Source organism: Pinus tabuliformis, chromosome 3_1 (genome assembly GCF_031772625.1).
Source record: "Pinus tabuliformis cultivar Carrire ecotype Pingquan chromosome 3_1, CPIR1, whole genome shotgun sequence".
Classification (NCBI taxonomy): domain Eukaryota; kingdom Viridiplantae; phylum Streptophyta; class Pinopsida; order Pinales; family Pinaceae; genus Pinus; species Pinus tabuliformis.
The window spans coordinates 915,574,123-915,590,662 of record NC_142301.1 but is presented as its reverse complement, the minus strand read 5'-3'; the positions used below and the strand labels follow the sequence as shown (position 1 = coordinate 915,590,662).

General features: G+C 36.6%; 1 pseudogene; it reads left to right on the top strand.

Moving 5' to 3' along the window:
* Positions 1-275: 275 nt before the first annotated feature.
* On the top strand, positions 276-737 carry LOC149190671 (pathogenesis-related protein PR-1 pseudogene; annotated as a pseudogene).
* The last annotated feature ends 15,803 nt before the right edge of the window (positions 738-16,540 follow it).

Genomic DNA, 16,540 nt, shown 5'->3' with positions numbered 1-16,540 from the left:
ACACACAAACAAACATGTGAAAGCAAGCGTTATGTGGTCGCTCTATACACAGTGGTTGGAGAGATGGAAAGACCATCTTCCAGATATGACCCAGGATAGCTTTGATTACTTATATGCGAAGAAGCAGAAGCAAGTTAGTATTATTATTCAGATCATCTAAAAGAAGAAGAAGTAGAAACAACCACTCATGGCGATTCGCAATACTCATGGGGATAACAACCACGTTGTTGAAGAGACATTGCAACATGTGTTGCATTTTCGTTCTCATTATGATGATGGGAATGGGAATGTCGTCAGTGACTGCTACAGACATGAATGCTACTGCCGCGTTTATTGATGGCTTTTTGGTCGCACACAATCAAGCAAGAAATGCAGTGGGAGTTGGTACTCTTCAATGGGATCGCAAACTTGCAAATTATGCACGCAATTATGCAAGACAGAGAAGGGGCGACTGCCTCTTACAACATTCCGATAGCTCCTTCGGGGAGAACATATTCTGGGGAAGCGGCCATCGTTGGACCCCTTCGCAGGCAGTGGCTGCGTGGATAGATGAGAAGAAGTGGTTTGACTATGCCAAGAATATTTGCACTGGACCTGATTGCACTCACTGCACTCAGGTTGTATGGAGGACCACGGCCAAAGTTGGATGCGCCAAGATTATATGCAGCTCAGGTGATACTTTCATAACTTGCAATTATTATCCACCAGGGAACTACGTAGCAGCCAGGCCATACTGAAATGAAATGAAATTAAAGGAATCCTGTAAATATATAAGATATGAACACCAAACCTTCAACGCTACTATTGCGATTTCTCTCAATATTCATTCATTTTCTGTTCATGTACGTACAAGTACTGTGAAACATTTCATATTATCTCAATATAAATATTCTTTGATAAGTAAATTTCACAGTATTTGCACGTATTTATTTCTTATTCTTTAAAAGCACTGGTTTTTTACACCGTTGCCATTAATACAATTTCTGATATTTCAATTCATTCCGGGTTAAAATTGGAATTGGGTATTTATTCTAATACAAATTTTCTGATATTTCAATTCATATCGGCTTGAAATTGGAATTGGGTATTTATTCTAATATAATTTTTCTGATATTTCAATTCATATGGGCTTAAAATTGGAATTGGATATTTATTCAGATTTTTATTATAATTAATATAATTTATTTATTTTATTGAAAAGTTTATTTGATATGCCATTTTGAAAATGTAAAATAAATATAAATATAAGTTTTTCAGTTTAATTTTTTTGAAAGTTTATTTGATATCTTATTTCCGAAATATAAAATACATATGAATACATTTTTTTTTAATTATTTAATTCATGACCTTACGTTAAGATAGTTAGGTTACTTCACTTAGAGATTATAGTCATAATTTCTATAAAATTATTGTTTTAGTGTTAACATAAATTTAAACACAAAATAGAATAATATTTAAAAGCAATTTTAAAAATTATCGCAAAAGAATGGCTTTAAAAAAAACTTTAAAAAATTGAAAATTTTAGAAAAATGACAAAATTTGAAGATCGTTTTTCAAACAACTTTGAAAACTCAAAAAAAAAATAAAAAAAATGAAACACTTACAAATATCTTATTTGAAACCATCATAATCATTAAATTTAACCTATCAAAATAAGTTCCATATATATTTTTATTATGATTTCATAATTATTTAAATTACTCTATTTTAAATAAATAAATATGTTTTGAAGTGTTTAAATATAAATAAATAAAGTAAAATAAAATCATTTTTCAATTTAATAAAGAGAATAAGACTTTTATTAATATTTTTATATATTTGAGATAATATCACTTTAAAAAAAGATTCACTGATAGATCTATGACGTGGTTATGAAGTATTATTTAAATGATGATCTTCAAGATTCAAATCTTTTATTGGTCAAGCCAAAAAATTAAAAATAAAATCAATAACCATAACCTATGTTAACATAATATGAATTATATATGGCTATTTTCATCAATAATATTTTTAATATATTTTTATAAGTTGATTGAATTTTATTTAAAAAAAGAAAAGAGGAGAAAACTATATTTTTAACATAATTTTGTTAACATACTATGAATTATAGAGTTAATTTTTTTATATTTTTTTCAATGTCTTCTTATTAAATTAACTCAATTATATTAAAATAAAATAAAACAACTAGATCTTTGTCTTGAAATTTTATTTGAAATAGAATAGATACACAAACAAATAGCAAAATTAATTGATATGATGATTGTCTTCTTGATGAACATTACTTATATCAAGAGTTCAAATTGTTTCTTCATTTATTGAATGATATTTGTTTCTTGTCTAAAAATACTATAATATAGATAAGACTCTTCATGTTACTTCAGTGCTCTATTTAATGAGGTTTATCCGCTAAATTCTTCTATTATAATTATATATTTGAATTTCAATTAATTCTCACTAAACATAACGTATGTCAACACACTATTAATTATAAAATTAGTTAATTTATATGAATAGCTTTTTTACTATTTTCGTTTTATAGTTTACTAAATTTTATATAAATAATCAAACAATTTTTTTTTATCAAAATTTGTTTTCGATAGAATAAAAATACACATGAGCAACAAAATTAATTGATATGATTATTGTGTTTCCATGAATATTACTCATGTCAAGAATTTAAATTGCATTGATTTTTGTTTACTATAGGAAAAATTAATGTGTCAAATATTAAGACTATTCATATTTTCTTGAATGACCCATGTATTCATTGTGTTTTGCAAACACACTTTTCCCTTTCAACAAGTAATGGAAGCAAGACGAGCCATATATAAATGGAACCTATATAATTAATTTACTTTTTGATTTCTAAAGTAGTCGTTATACCTAATCTTGATAGCTAAGGTATTCAATGTAAAACTTGACTAGAACAACTCTAACCGCGAATTAAAGGTTAAAAACCACCCATTAACCCCAATTTTGAGAAATCACATGAAACCAATTGATATGTGATGATATATTCACCACTAGTCAGCTCTAGTTGGTTGCAAAATAGTCCTCCTACAAAGAGAGTAAGAACCGATTGTTAAATGGATGTCATGTCATGCAGGCATGAAGGTTGCTTGCAAAATAGTCCTCTTACAAAGAGAGTAAGCACCCATTGTTAAATAGATGTCATGTCATGCAGACACGAAGCATAAAGGATTGAAACTTCAACATTCAAAAAGAAAAATAAACTGTGGTGGAAAATACAACAATCCTCTCGACTAATCTTCCAACCATGGATGTCAATCACTCATGACTCTATACTTAGCATCCACCTATTCAATCATGCATGAGTCTTGAATTAGTATCCACCTTGTTATTTGATGACCAATGCCTTCATTGTAGCCTAATGGAAGTCGACCACTAAGTTGTAAGAATTATTGATATAGGGAAATATCTCATTTTCATAGTGATTTTGATTTATGCTCAATTTACTCCTTAATTGGAAGCCATAACGTGTTATGGCACCAATATAAGCATACTTGAAAAATTAGCACTCAAAAAAACTTTGGTTGCTATATTTTCATATTTAAACTAGAGTATAATTAAGTGCATGCATACGTGGGCTAGTCATGGAAAGAATATAACACAACCTAACAGGATAAAGAGGATTGGCCCAACCCTTCACAAGAGTTCCCATGGGAGGCATTTAAGGTCAATGGGGATTCTCAGTTTGCAATACAATGTCTTCAAAAACTCTTGAATGGACAACCTATTGAGAAGATTGTTAAGGGTTGGAGATTGGAGAGGGTGGTGACCAATATTAGTACTTTGATTAACAATATGGATTATGTCATTGTTCAACATTCTAGAAGAAAAAGAAAAAGGGTTGCGGATTTTTTGTACAATATGGGGTGTCGATTCAAGGATTTAACTTTGGATGAACCTAGGCCTCTGATTACTTGGGCTGATGAAATGTAAATTATGCCTAATTTGATAAAGGTGGACAAAATTCCCCAATGGGGCGTTACAACTAGGATATTTGATGGCTTTGGGATAGGCGTTGGTGTAACACTTGTTTCAAGTTGAGGTGGCGGTGGATGGACAAAGTAAATTCATTTCCTTTAGTATGTGTGCCTTAATGAGCTTTAAATATTAGTTCATGACAATGGCTAGTTATTGCCTTAGGCATTTGGTGTATGGAGGGGAGGTCATTACCTCGCCCTCTATCTCTGGTGTTTCCATGTGCATGATTTGGTGGCTGCTCTATGAGTTTTCTTTTCTGCAGTTACACAGAATTTATCTATATTCTGGCTTGGGAGTGGATTTCTTGAGAGTAGGTGTGGAGTTCGTTGTTCACCCCTCTTCAGTGGTTTCTTCTTTGGGTGAGTTTTTATTCGTGGGTCTCTGTGTATCACCTTAATTTCCTATTCTTGGGGTGGCTATTTGGGGAATTACAGTAAACTGCAGATAGAACATAAACATAAATCCCGGAAGACAAGCCAAGACAAGAGGACACAAGATGTGGCACTAGCCAGGGACAAACCCCAATGTGGGGAAACCCTTGATCAATTCTTCTTATATGTTCTTCAATAGTTCAGTAGAGAGAGAGAAAGAGAGAGAGAAAGAGAGTACATTTACAACAAAAATCAACACTTTGACTTATCTAAATAAGAGCATAGATCATCTCTAAGAAGATGATATATTAAATCAGTTGAAGACACGCTGCTTCAACTGATTCTCCAATGTGACTCCTTCACCTATCATTGTGCTGCATCTCGTTATCATGTTGCACCTCATGACCATGTTGTACACGTCATACTATTGCACCTTATGTTGCACTACTCATACAACATGTTTCATTTGCTAGCAGCACAATGCTTGCCACTGCCATCCATGTTGTACATGCTTGCCATGTTGCACCATGCTTGCCAAGTTGTCCGTGTGCCTTTGCTGCCATGTCACAGCTGTTGTCCCACTTTGCCTTGCCATACCTTGTTGTTGTCCCATATGTCTTAACATACCTTTTTTCTATCCCATGCATCTTAGCAGCATTATGTCACCTTGTTGTCCATGCATCTTAGCAGCACCATGTCACCTTGTTGTCCCATGCATCTTTAGCTCCACCAAGCTCCTAGTTGTCCCATTTACTAGCACTTTTGTTCCATTCGCTGCCTTCACTGCTACTTATATGGTGTCTGGTTAGGGAATTTGGAAGCCCTTACACACCCATCTATCAGTCCACAAACAACAACGTATTGCTCTTATTCTCCTCGACCTAGCTACTTGCCTTTCCTACTCTTAACCATGCCTAGAAACATCCCTAAACTAGCCCTTAATAGATCCATTGTCACCTACAGCAATTGCTCCTATCACAGCCCTCCACATTGTCTCCTTATGCTTTCCCTTAGAGATGACTATGGCCTGGTTAGGAGGGCCTTTCTAGGCCTCTCAGCCATCTAACTTCCACTTCCCAACAACTGTTGTAGTAGTCCCTTACTGCATCCCTATACACAGAGATATGCACCTCAAAAACATGCACAAAACTCACCTATAGTCTGCGGCTTGATTAGCAAGGTAGGACTGCTCCAACATGTCACAAAATAGTTCTCAAGCCATCCTTCTTACCTCTTGCAATATGGCTAAGAGTTGTGTCTCGTCTTCTCTAAAATCTGCACCCAAAATAGTTATCCGATACTAGGGTTGTCTGCAAATCTTCTAGACTACGTAGATACTAGGGTTGTCCTCCTTGTAGCGTAGGGGCTTCTCACCTGACTGTGTAGATATTAGGGTTGTCCTCCTTGTAGCGTTAGGGCTTCTCACTTGAGTGCATCCTCTAGATTAGGGCAGCATTCTTCTTCTTGATTGCGGCTAGACAACCTCAATCCTCCAACGTCTAGGGCTTCCACTCCTAGATTTCTCTTCCACTAAAACCCAAGACAAGTGGAGAGAAATCAAGATAGAAGTGTGTGTGAGAAATGAATCTCAAGTCATATCCTTTTATACTAAAACGTTGAGCACACATGGGGCTTATTTGGTTGTTGGTCAACCTTGACGAATTGTCTTGTAACACAAATAAATTCATAACCCCACGAATACTTATCGAAATCGAATGATCTTTAGATCAATCCTACACCTCTCAATGAGAGGGATCCAAGAAAAATATCAGGTGCCATAAATAAGATGACCCACATGGATTTTTGCCCTAGTTGCCAATTTTAACACCCCCTCTCAACCAGGGAGTACTCCATTTGTTGATCCGTATGTCTGACTATACTATCTCTACCATCAATGCCCTGCACTGCTCTGCTCTGTTGAGCTCTACTCTATTCTGTTGAGCTCTGCTCTGCTAATCTTTGCTCTGCTGAGCTCTGCTCTGCTCTGCGGTATTCTGCTGAGCTCTGCTCTGCTCTGCGGTATTCTGCTGAGCTCTGCTCTGCTCATCTTTGCTCTGTTGAGCTCTGCTCTTTTCTATTGTTTTGAACCATGAAGAAGAAGAATTGATCAAGAATGTATCATACCATTCTCTACTAATCCGAAGTCAGTTTTATTGATCCCATATCAATATCACAAGAGAGTGTCTCAAACCACTCATACTGATCCCAGATCAGTTTCATTGATTCTATATCAATGGAGGTCATCCTAGCATAGGGAGTACGATAGATACAACGATGCGTCCATCGATAGTACTACTATGGTCCCTAACCCCATTTCCCTGCTCATTGGCCAGATGAGAGGTACTTCTTATGAGTCCCAGACTGCATGGGTAGGATGCCTCGACAGGAGAACCACTCATCCTGTCCCTAAGTCACCACGGGGTATCATAGGGGAAGGCTGAGCCATTCACCCTGTACACAGCGCACCATTAGGGGAGGGTGAGTTTCCCTATGGTCGCATGTTTCTCCAATAAGTACCCCAAGCCCCCCGAAGCTCCCAGAGCTCAATGCATGCATCATGCAGGACCCTCATAAGAAGGTCTCTCAATGAATCCAAGTCATTCGGAAAAGTCACAAATTTGACCTTTCCCCGAGGCTTTGACAGAATGTCTGTGACCTGTACATTAGTCTCAATGCGATAGAGCCTCCTCGCTCATCGACGTACCATATCCCAGATAAGGTGGTATCTGATGTCTATATACTGGATCAATCATAGAATATGGGATTCCTCAAGAATCGAATCCCCCCCCTGGTTGACACAGAAGATCACGGTGGTATCCATCAGGTGTACAAACAGCTCGCTGAAGAGATTCCACAACCATGCAGCTTCACACGAGGTCATACTCATAGCTATGTATTCGGTTTCAGTGTTGCTTATAGCAACCGAATTCTGCTTCCTGCTCATCCAAGATATCGAATAGAACCCAAAGAGAATTAGCACTTAGACGTGCTCTTGAGATCCTCCACACTGCCTACCTGGTCAGCGTTCGAATAAACATGCAGCTTCATATTTCAAGCAGTGTATCTCAATCCATGAGAGATTGTGCCCGAGAGATACCTCAAAAGATTCTTGGCACCAATCTAGTGAGGCTCAATCATATATGAGCTCATCATGCTAACTGCAAAACATATATCCGAATAGGAGTTCACCAAGAACATCAATGCTAGCATGAGTTTGTGAAATTCAGAGGCATTTCACAAATCAGGTCTGGTATCCCTACCACATAACTTCTGAAAGTTAAGCTCCATCAAGGTAGTCGCGGGCTTGTTGTTCACCATTCTAAATCCAGAATCCAACTCCCTCTTATTTCTGCAAATGAGAGGGTCTGCACCTTTTAGAAAGAGGTCATCCTCATAAGGTGCTGGTATGAGAGGTCTATCATCCACAACCTTCGAGCAATGGTTTTGGATCGGCTTCACTCCTTATGAATCTCAGCTTCATCAGATAATTATCAATCCTCTCATACTAATCCCGGGGTGATTTGCTTCAAGCCATAGAGGGCTTTCTTCCACCTGCACACATGACATTCCTGAGCATGAATCTCAAACCCCTCGGGTTGTTCCAAACTTGTGGACCTGCTACATGAGGGGAATGGTCCCCTTGTAAGATTTTCTTTCGGTACATCTGAGAGATGTACCCTCATGCTCTTCTTGAATTCATGCATCCCTGTCACTATCTAACTCACATCGGGTAGGGCCCCATAAGTAGACCTCTGGTGTTATAGATGAAATATGTCAATTGACATTATCCCCAATGGACCATCCTGCAAATTGATACAAATTGCCAACCCTGAACCCATGAGAAAAAGCATCTTTGAAAATTCTATTTTCAAACACGTACCTTTCCATCAATGAATGCCACCCTGAAACCTTTGACTTCCATTACCGAAATGGACACGAGGTTATTCTTGTGATCAGGTACATAAAAGAGATTCTGTAAATGAATCGAGTTACCCTAGTTCAATTGAGGGGTAACATTCCCTACACCCTTTCCGGGATAGGTGGCATCGACTCGAAGTATAATCCCACGATTGTTTCTGTCTCTACCAAATTAGAGAGAACGCCCTTCTATCCAATGAAGTGCCTTGAAGCACTACAATTAATAAGCCAGATTCCCAGAGAATCTGAAGGAGAAGGCCAATACAAGATAACGCTTCTTTATCTTATCAGAAACAATATTTGATTCTTCATACCTGGGGTTCCTTGCTTTCTTAAAGAGTCGGTTGTTTCCTTAATGACCTGCATTACATGTCATTCCCTCAATCATTGAAGATGTCCCTGGAATGATTGTTATCTTCATCAAGAGATGTGTCCCTGCCATTCAGACACTCCTTCGCATAATGGCCGAACTTATTACAAACAAGGCATCTGTCTTTCTTTCCACCCTTAGATCCGGACTTCCCAATGAAGTGGTCTTTAGGTAGGCCATCAGAAGCTTTCATTGCACCATTCTGATAATATTCTCTGCTTCAATTTCACCCTTGGTGAATTTGAAGAGGGATGACAAATCCATTGATCCTTTTTTCCTTTCCCAACTGTCTTCGGTGATTGCTCTTTCACTCTTGCTTGGGCTTTGTCTTCACCTCAGCTCTGATACCATGTTAATTTTAAGTATGTTTTATGCTTAGAGAAATTTATTTCAATTTTCATAGTTAGCTCAATATTTTTTCCAGATTAGCAATCACATCAACATTAAAGTAAACTGCAGATAGAACATAAACATAAATCGCAGAAGACAAGCTAAGACAAGAGGACACAAGATGTGGCGTTAGCCAAGGACAAACCCCAATGTGGGGAAACCCTTGATCAATTCTTCTCATATGTTCTTCAATAGTTCAGCAGAGAGAGAGAGAGATAGTACATTTACAATAGAAGTCAACACTTTGACTTATCTAAATAAGAGCATAGATCATCTCTAAGAAGATAATACATGAGATCAGTTGAAGACATGCTGCTTCAATTGATTCTCCAATGTGACTCCTTCACCTATCATTGTGTTGCATCTCGTCATCATGTTGCACCTCACCGTGTTGCACCATGTTGAACCCATCATCACAATGTTGGATCTTATGACCATGTTGTACATGTCATACTGTTTCACCTTATGTTGCACTACTCATGCAGCATGTCTCATGTGTTAGCAGCACCATGCTTGCCACTTCCATCCATGTTTTCCATGCTTTCCATGCTGCGCCATGCTTGCCTTGTTGTCCACGTGCCTTTGCTGCCATGTCACAGATGTTGTCCCACTTTGCCTTGCCATACCTTGTTTTTGTCCCATATGTCTTAACATACCTTGCTATTGGCCCATGCATCTTAGCAACACTATGTCACCTTGTTGTCCCATGCATCTTTAGCTCCACTAAGCTCCTAGCTGTCCAATTTACTATCATTGTTGTTCCATTTGTTGCCTTCACTGCTGCTTATATGGTAGGGCATCTGGCAGCCTTACACACCTAGCTATCAATCCACAAACAACAGTGTATTGCTCATATTCTCCTCGACCTCGCTGCTTGCCTTTCCTTCTCTTAACCGTGCTTAGAAACAGCCCTAAACTAGCCCATAATAGATCTGTTGTCACCTACAGCGATTGCTCCTATCACACCCCTCCACATTGTCTCCTTACGTTGTCCCTTAGAGATGATTGTGGCTTGGTTGGCCTTTCTAGGCCTCTCAACCATCTAACTTTCACTCCCAACAATTGTTGTAGTAGTCCCTTACTGCGGCCCTATACATAGAGATATGCACCTCAAAAACATGCACAAAACTCACATATAGTCTGCAACTTGATTAGCAAGGTAGGACTACTCCAACATGTCATAAAACAGTCCTCAAGCCATCCTTCTTGCCTCTTGCAATGTGGTTAGGAGTTGCAGCTCTTCTTCTCTAAAATCCGCACCCAAAACAATGATCAGATACTAGGGTTGTCCACAAACTCGGCTATCTTCTAGACTACGTAGATACTAGGGTTGTCTTCCTTGTAGCGTAAGGGCTTCTCACTTGACTGCTAGATACTAGGGTTGTCCTCCTTGTAGCATTAGGGCTTCTCACTTGACTGCGTCCTCTAGATTAGGGCAGCGTTCTTCTTCTTGACTGCGACTAGGGCAGCCTCAATCCTCCAACGTCTAGGGCTTCCACTCCTATATTCCTCTTCCACTAAAACCCAAAACAAGTGGAAAGAAATCAAGATAGAAGTGTGTGTGAGAAATGACTCTCAAGTCATCTCCTTTTATACTAAAATGTTGAGCACATGTGGGGTTTATTTGGTTGTTCGCCGACCTTGATGAATTGTCTTATAACACAAATAAATTCACAACTCCAAGAATACTTATCGGAATCAGAGGATCTTTAGATCAATCCTACACCTCTCGATGAGAGGGATCCAAGAAAAATATCAGCTGCCATAAATAAGATGACCCACATGGAGTTTGGCCGTAGTTGCCAAAATTAGCAGGGTATCACATTAAATTCTTGTTCTTGGGGCAGTGGTGTGGACAAATTCAAAGTAGCTAGGCTCTCAATTCTTGGTCCAATCAGGGTCAAGCTTGGAGTCACTTGATTTTACACAATTATATGTCATTTTCTCTATTCACTGATATATTACAAAGGTTGGTTTGTATGTCTTGGGGCCCTCTTTTATTGGTCTGTGGTTCTTCTTGTGTTGAGTTTATATGGTGGATTTGTTGGGTTTTGCATAAGATATGTAGTGAATTTTATAATATGTTGGGTTTGGGTCATGAGGAATGGTTTTGGGTGGACGACCTTGTTTATAAGTCAAGTCTTCAGGGTATTCCTTTTCAGCATTCAGTGTCTTTCATAGGTCGTGGCTTGTCTATTGGTTGTCCTCATTGTCTTTTTTAGTAGTGCTTACAGCCCGAAGGCAATTGATGGCTAGTCAACGAGGAGGTGGAGGCTATGTGGGTGAAAACAGATTATGCTCCTTTTCTTATGACTCAGTAGCCATTTCCTTCAACTTAGTACCTCTAGAGGTTTGTAGGGAGATTTTGGATATGGAAAGTGTGGAGGTTGGGGACTATCCTTATGATTTGGATTCTGAATTTGTTGGTGCAAAGGCGAAGTAGCTTCCAAAGCTTGGTCATTTCGAAAAAGGAGGTTGAATTTCTTAAGCTCCTTGGCATTAAATCAACAGACTATACATTTATGTCTTCTATTCAAGGGTAAGCAGGCGGAAAATGATAATGTTTTCTCATCTCTAGAGGATGTAAAGAGAATGGTTTGTAATATACGTTTCTATTTGAACAGTGTGGATTCTCATCTAGCGCATTTGGAGTCTTTCCTAGACACTAACTCAAGCTCGGGTGACCTCACTAATCCCCCTGCTAAAAATGTGCATACCCCAATGTTGTTCGCTTCTGACAATGTTTCCAAACTCGAAGGCCAAAAGAAAAATGATAATGACTTCTAAGAGAAAAGGCCAAACTCTCAGAATACGGTTAACATATTCAGGAAAATTCTGAGAATACGGTTAACATATTCAGAATTTGACCATTTTGATAAATTTAGGTGTTATAATTAAATAAATGTGGATATTGATAATGATTAACAATATTAATGCAAATTGAAAATCTCAACATTTTAAATAAAATTATAAGTATTTAACATTCAAATATTTTATTCCATGGGATAATGAATATATATATATATATATATATATACTGTTGTATTTTATAAGTTTTAACAACAAACCAATAAATTTTTATATAAGTGTGTTAGTTTTTCCTTTATTAATTTTGATCAAAATTAGAGTTCTCAAAATAGTTTTCAATTTCATATATACAAAAACATTTGATGGTAAATAAACATTTATAAATGTGAATTCCAATACTCAATCAAATATATTTTCATTGAAAAATTGGATATGTGATTTTTAATTATGAATGAGATACATTTTCATTAAAAATTACTTTTAATTATGAATGAGATATATCTTCATTAAAATTTACATAACGTGATTGATTAAAAAATGTGATTTTAAATGCCATTTTAATTATTAATCAATTTCTTTTGACATTTTCATTACAAATTAGACACGTAGGTAATTTACTACCCCTTATTAAATAATTGATTTTTTTAATTGTATAAACTCTAAAAAAAACTGTTCATTTTATTTTATTGATCGCATTTTTTTAAAATAAAAGTACATATTCAAAATTATCAAATTCAATATTTTTAATTTTCGGTTGATTAAGTAGAGAGATGTAACTATTTTTATCTTGTTTTAATAAGAAATGTCGAATGCCACTTGTTTGCCACCTCTCCATTGCTCTAATTTGTATTGGACTAGCATGATCCAACTATCTATCCAGTTATGCTATTTGTAACAAGCATGGTATTAATTAGTGTTCATTTTGAGTTCAATGCTTAGATAGTATCATTTTAGTTGAGTTCATAAATTGTGGCAGTCTCTAATTGTGATATCACACATAGGCATAATTAGATTGAGGTTATCCACACTATAAAGAGAGAATCTAGTATCCTACAAAGCCTAGCGAACATGTCAAGGATTAATAGAAATGGGAACATAATGGAGGTTAGGAGAAGCATGGTTGATGTGAGGTCTTTGCTTCTTTGTCTTTGTTTAGTTATTGTTTTTCAATTCATATCCTGCCATATTTGGATTATAATTAGTCCTTTGAGTGGCTAAGGGTCCTTTGAGTGGCTAAGGATTATAATTAGTCCTTTGAGTGGCTAAGGCAGTGGCTGCGTGGATAGATGAGAAGAAATGGTTTGACTATGCCAAGAATATTTGCACCGGACCTGATTGCACTCACTACACTCAGGTTGTATGGAGAACCACCGCCAATGTTGATTGCGCCAAGATTATATGCAATTCAGGCGATACTTTCATAACCTGCAATTATGATCCACCGGGGAACTACATCGCAAGCAGGCCTTACTGAAATTTACACGCGAGCGTATATTTAAATACGAACATTCTTCCTCATATTACATTCATTCTTTCAATATGAATATTTTTTGCACTTGTAATAAGTACAACGATTTGTTACATGGCTTTCTTTTTTGTAAAACACGGTTACAACCAATTTTCTCTATGGCGCTAATTCTTTTTAATAATTGAAATGTATTCTCACGAAATTTACATTTTAATTGGAGTGAGGTACTAAGTAATTTTTTTTTTTAATTTTTCAAGTCTTTTCGCGGTCTTTGAAATTGTAAATTTCAATAAGACTGACGCGTACTAATCGATGTTTTTAGCAATGATGTCTTTCTGGCCCGTCAAAGTTTATTCTGGTTATTGAAATATTTTAGCCTCAAAGTAACACCATATTTGAAATGTATACAATTTGTTTGGCAATCAGTTATATATATGTACACCATATCTGAAATGTATACCATTTGTTTGGCGATCAGTTATCTATATATATATATATATATATAACACTCAATACGAGATGGTCTTGTTACGAATTATTAGGTAAATAATCAGATTCAAGTTTCTAATTTTTCATGAATCAAGCAAGAAAAAAAAAATGTGGTGGAAAATACAACAATTCTCTCGATTAATCTTTCAACCATGGATGTCAATCACGCATGAATCTATACTTAACATCCCCCTATTCAATCATGCATTTGTCTTGACTTAGTATCCACCTGGTTATTTGATGACCAATGCCTTCATTGTAGCCTAATGAAAGTCAACCACTAAGAATTATTGATATAGGGAAATATCCCATTTTCATCGTGAGTTTGATTTATGCTCAATTTACTCCTTTATTGGAAGCCATAATGTGTTATGACACCAATATAGGCATACTTGACAAATTAGCACACAAAATAACTCTGGTTGCTATAATTTCATATTTAAACTAGAGTATAATTAAGTGCATGCATACAAATACAAGGCACGGAAAACATATGAAAATGCATTATTTTACACTTCATATATTTATCTAGATTCTTCAAGAATCATATTTCTTGATAAAAAAAATATCCAAAAAAAAATTCTAACAGTTTCAAACTTCACTTACATAGATTTAACTATCATTTTGAAATGAATCTAGTTGTGCAAATATGTTTCATTGAGGACATAGGATAGACTATGATATGATTTGGAAATTGGAGGCTCCAGCTTATGGACGTGGGCACAGGACAGTAGAGATATGGTGGGCATACATGATTTTTGGGAATTTAAGATAGGGGAGAAGGCTTTGTTTTCGGATGAAGCCTGGCAACAATTGCCTTGTTTGAGTGAAAAAAATGATCTTCGAAATCTCCAATTCTTTACCACCAATTTGGGCACAGTAAAGTTTTTTTGAGTATGGGAAGCATATGGACAGGACTATGTTTTGGAGATGATGAAAGGATATGAGGTTTTAACCCCTATAGAAATTACCTGCATATGAATTCTAAAACACGGAAAATAAACAATGTGAGAGAATAACACATCAAACACATATACACAGAGATTTTCCCTTGGATCCCAAAACTAGGACTACCAGCTTGATTTTTCCTTATGTTCCTTTCAATGTTACAATACATATTTATACATGCTGAAGCATCCAATACCATGGACCGAAAACCATCGTGTCCAAAACCATGTGCGAAAATCATGCACAAAACCATAGGTAGGTCTGACCAACCTAATATAGGGTCCAAGACCAAAATTTTCCGGGTCGCTGCCCCAGACCTCATAGAGTGGGATTACCTGCACCCCTTAAACCCCCTGTGACACCCCCCCCCGCTACGCAATCGACGCAACGAAGGGGGGCTCCAGCCCCCTTCTAACCCCTCGGTTAACTACGTGGGCTAGTCGTGGAAAGAATATAACACAACCCAATAGGATAAAGAGAATTGGCCCAATCCTTCACAAGAGTTCCCATGGGAGGCATTTAAGGTCAATGGGGATTCTCAGTTTGCAATACAATGTCTTCAAAAACTCTTGAATGGACAACCTATTGAAAAGATTGTTAAGGGTTGGAGATTGGAGAGGGTGGTGACCAATATTAGTACTTCGATTAACAATATGAATTATGTCATTGTTCAACATTCTAGAAGAAAAAGAAACAGGGTTGCGGATTTTTTAGCCAATATGGGGTGTCGATTCAAGGATTTAACTTTGGATGACCCTTGGCCTCTGATTACTTGGGCTAATGAAATGTAAATTATGCCTAATTTGATAAAGGCGGACAAAATTCCCCAATGGGGGGTTACAACTAGGATATTTGATGGCTTTGGGACAGGCGTTGGTGTAACACTTGTTTCAAGTTGAGGTGGCGGTGGATGGACAAAGTAAATTCATTTCCTTTAGTATGTGTGCCTTAATGAGCTTTAAATATTGGTTCAAGACAATGGCTAGTTATTGCCTCAAGCATGTGGTGTGTGGAGGGGCGGTCATTACCTCACCCTCTATCTCTGGGGTTTCCGTGTGCATGATTTAGTGGCCGCTCTATGAGTTTTATTTTCTACAATTACACAGAATTTATCTATATTCTGGCTTGGGAGTGGATTGCTTGAGACTAGGTGTGGAGTTCGTTGTTCACCCCTCTTCAGCGGTTTCTTCTTTGGGTGAGTTTTTATTCGTGGGTCTCTCTGTATCACCTTAATTTCCTATTCTTCGAGTGTCTATTTGGGGAATTACAGTAAACTGGAGATAGAACATAAACATTCTCTATCGCGCTAATTCTTTTTAATAATTGAAAAGTATTCTCACGAAATTTACATTTTAATAGGAGTGAGGTACTAAGTAAAATTTTTTTGTATAATTTTTCAAGTCTTTTCGCGGTCTTTGAAATTGTAAATTTCAATAAGACTGACGCGTACTAATCAATGTTTTAGTTTATTCTGGTTATTGAAATATTCAAGCCTCAAAGTAACACCATATTTGAAATGTATACAATTTGTTTGGCAATCAAAAGCACTCAATACGAGATGGTCTTGTTAAGAATTATTATGTCAAGCAAGCAAAGAAAAGAAAAATCAAAATAAGAAAAGAAAAGAAAAATCAAAATAAAAAAATCAGTCGAGTAAGAAAGGAAAAATCAAAATAAGAAAATGAAGTTTCAGTAAACATAACGTATGTTAACGTAGTAAGTATAATATGTAGTTATTTTGTATTAATATATTTTTCTAACTTAATTGAA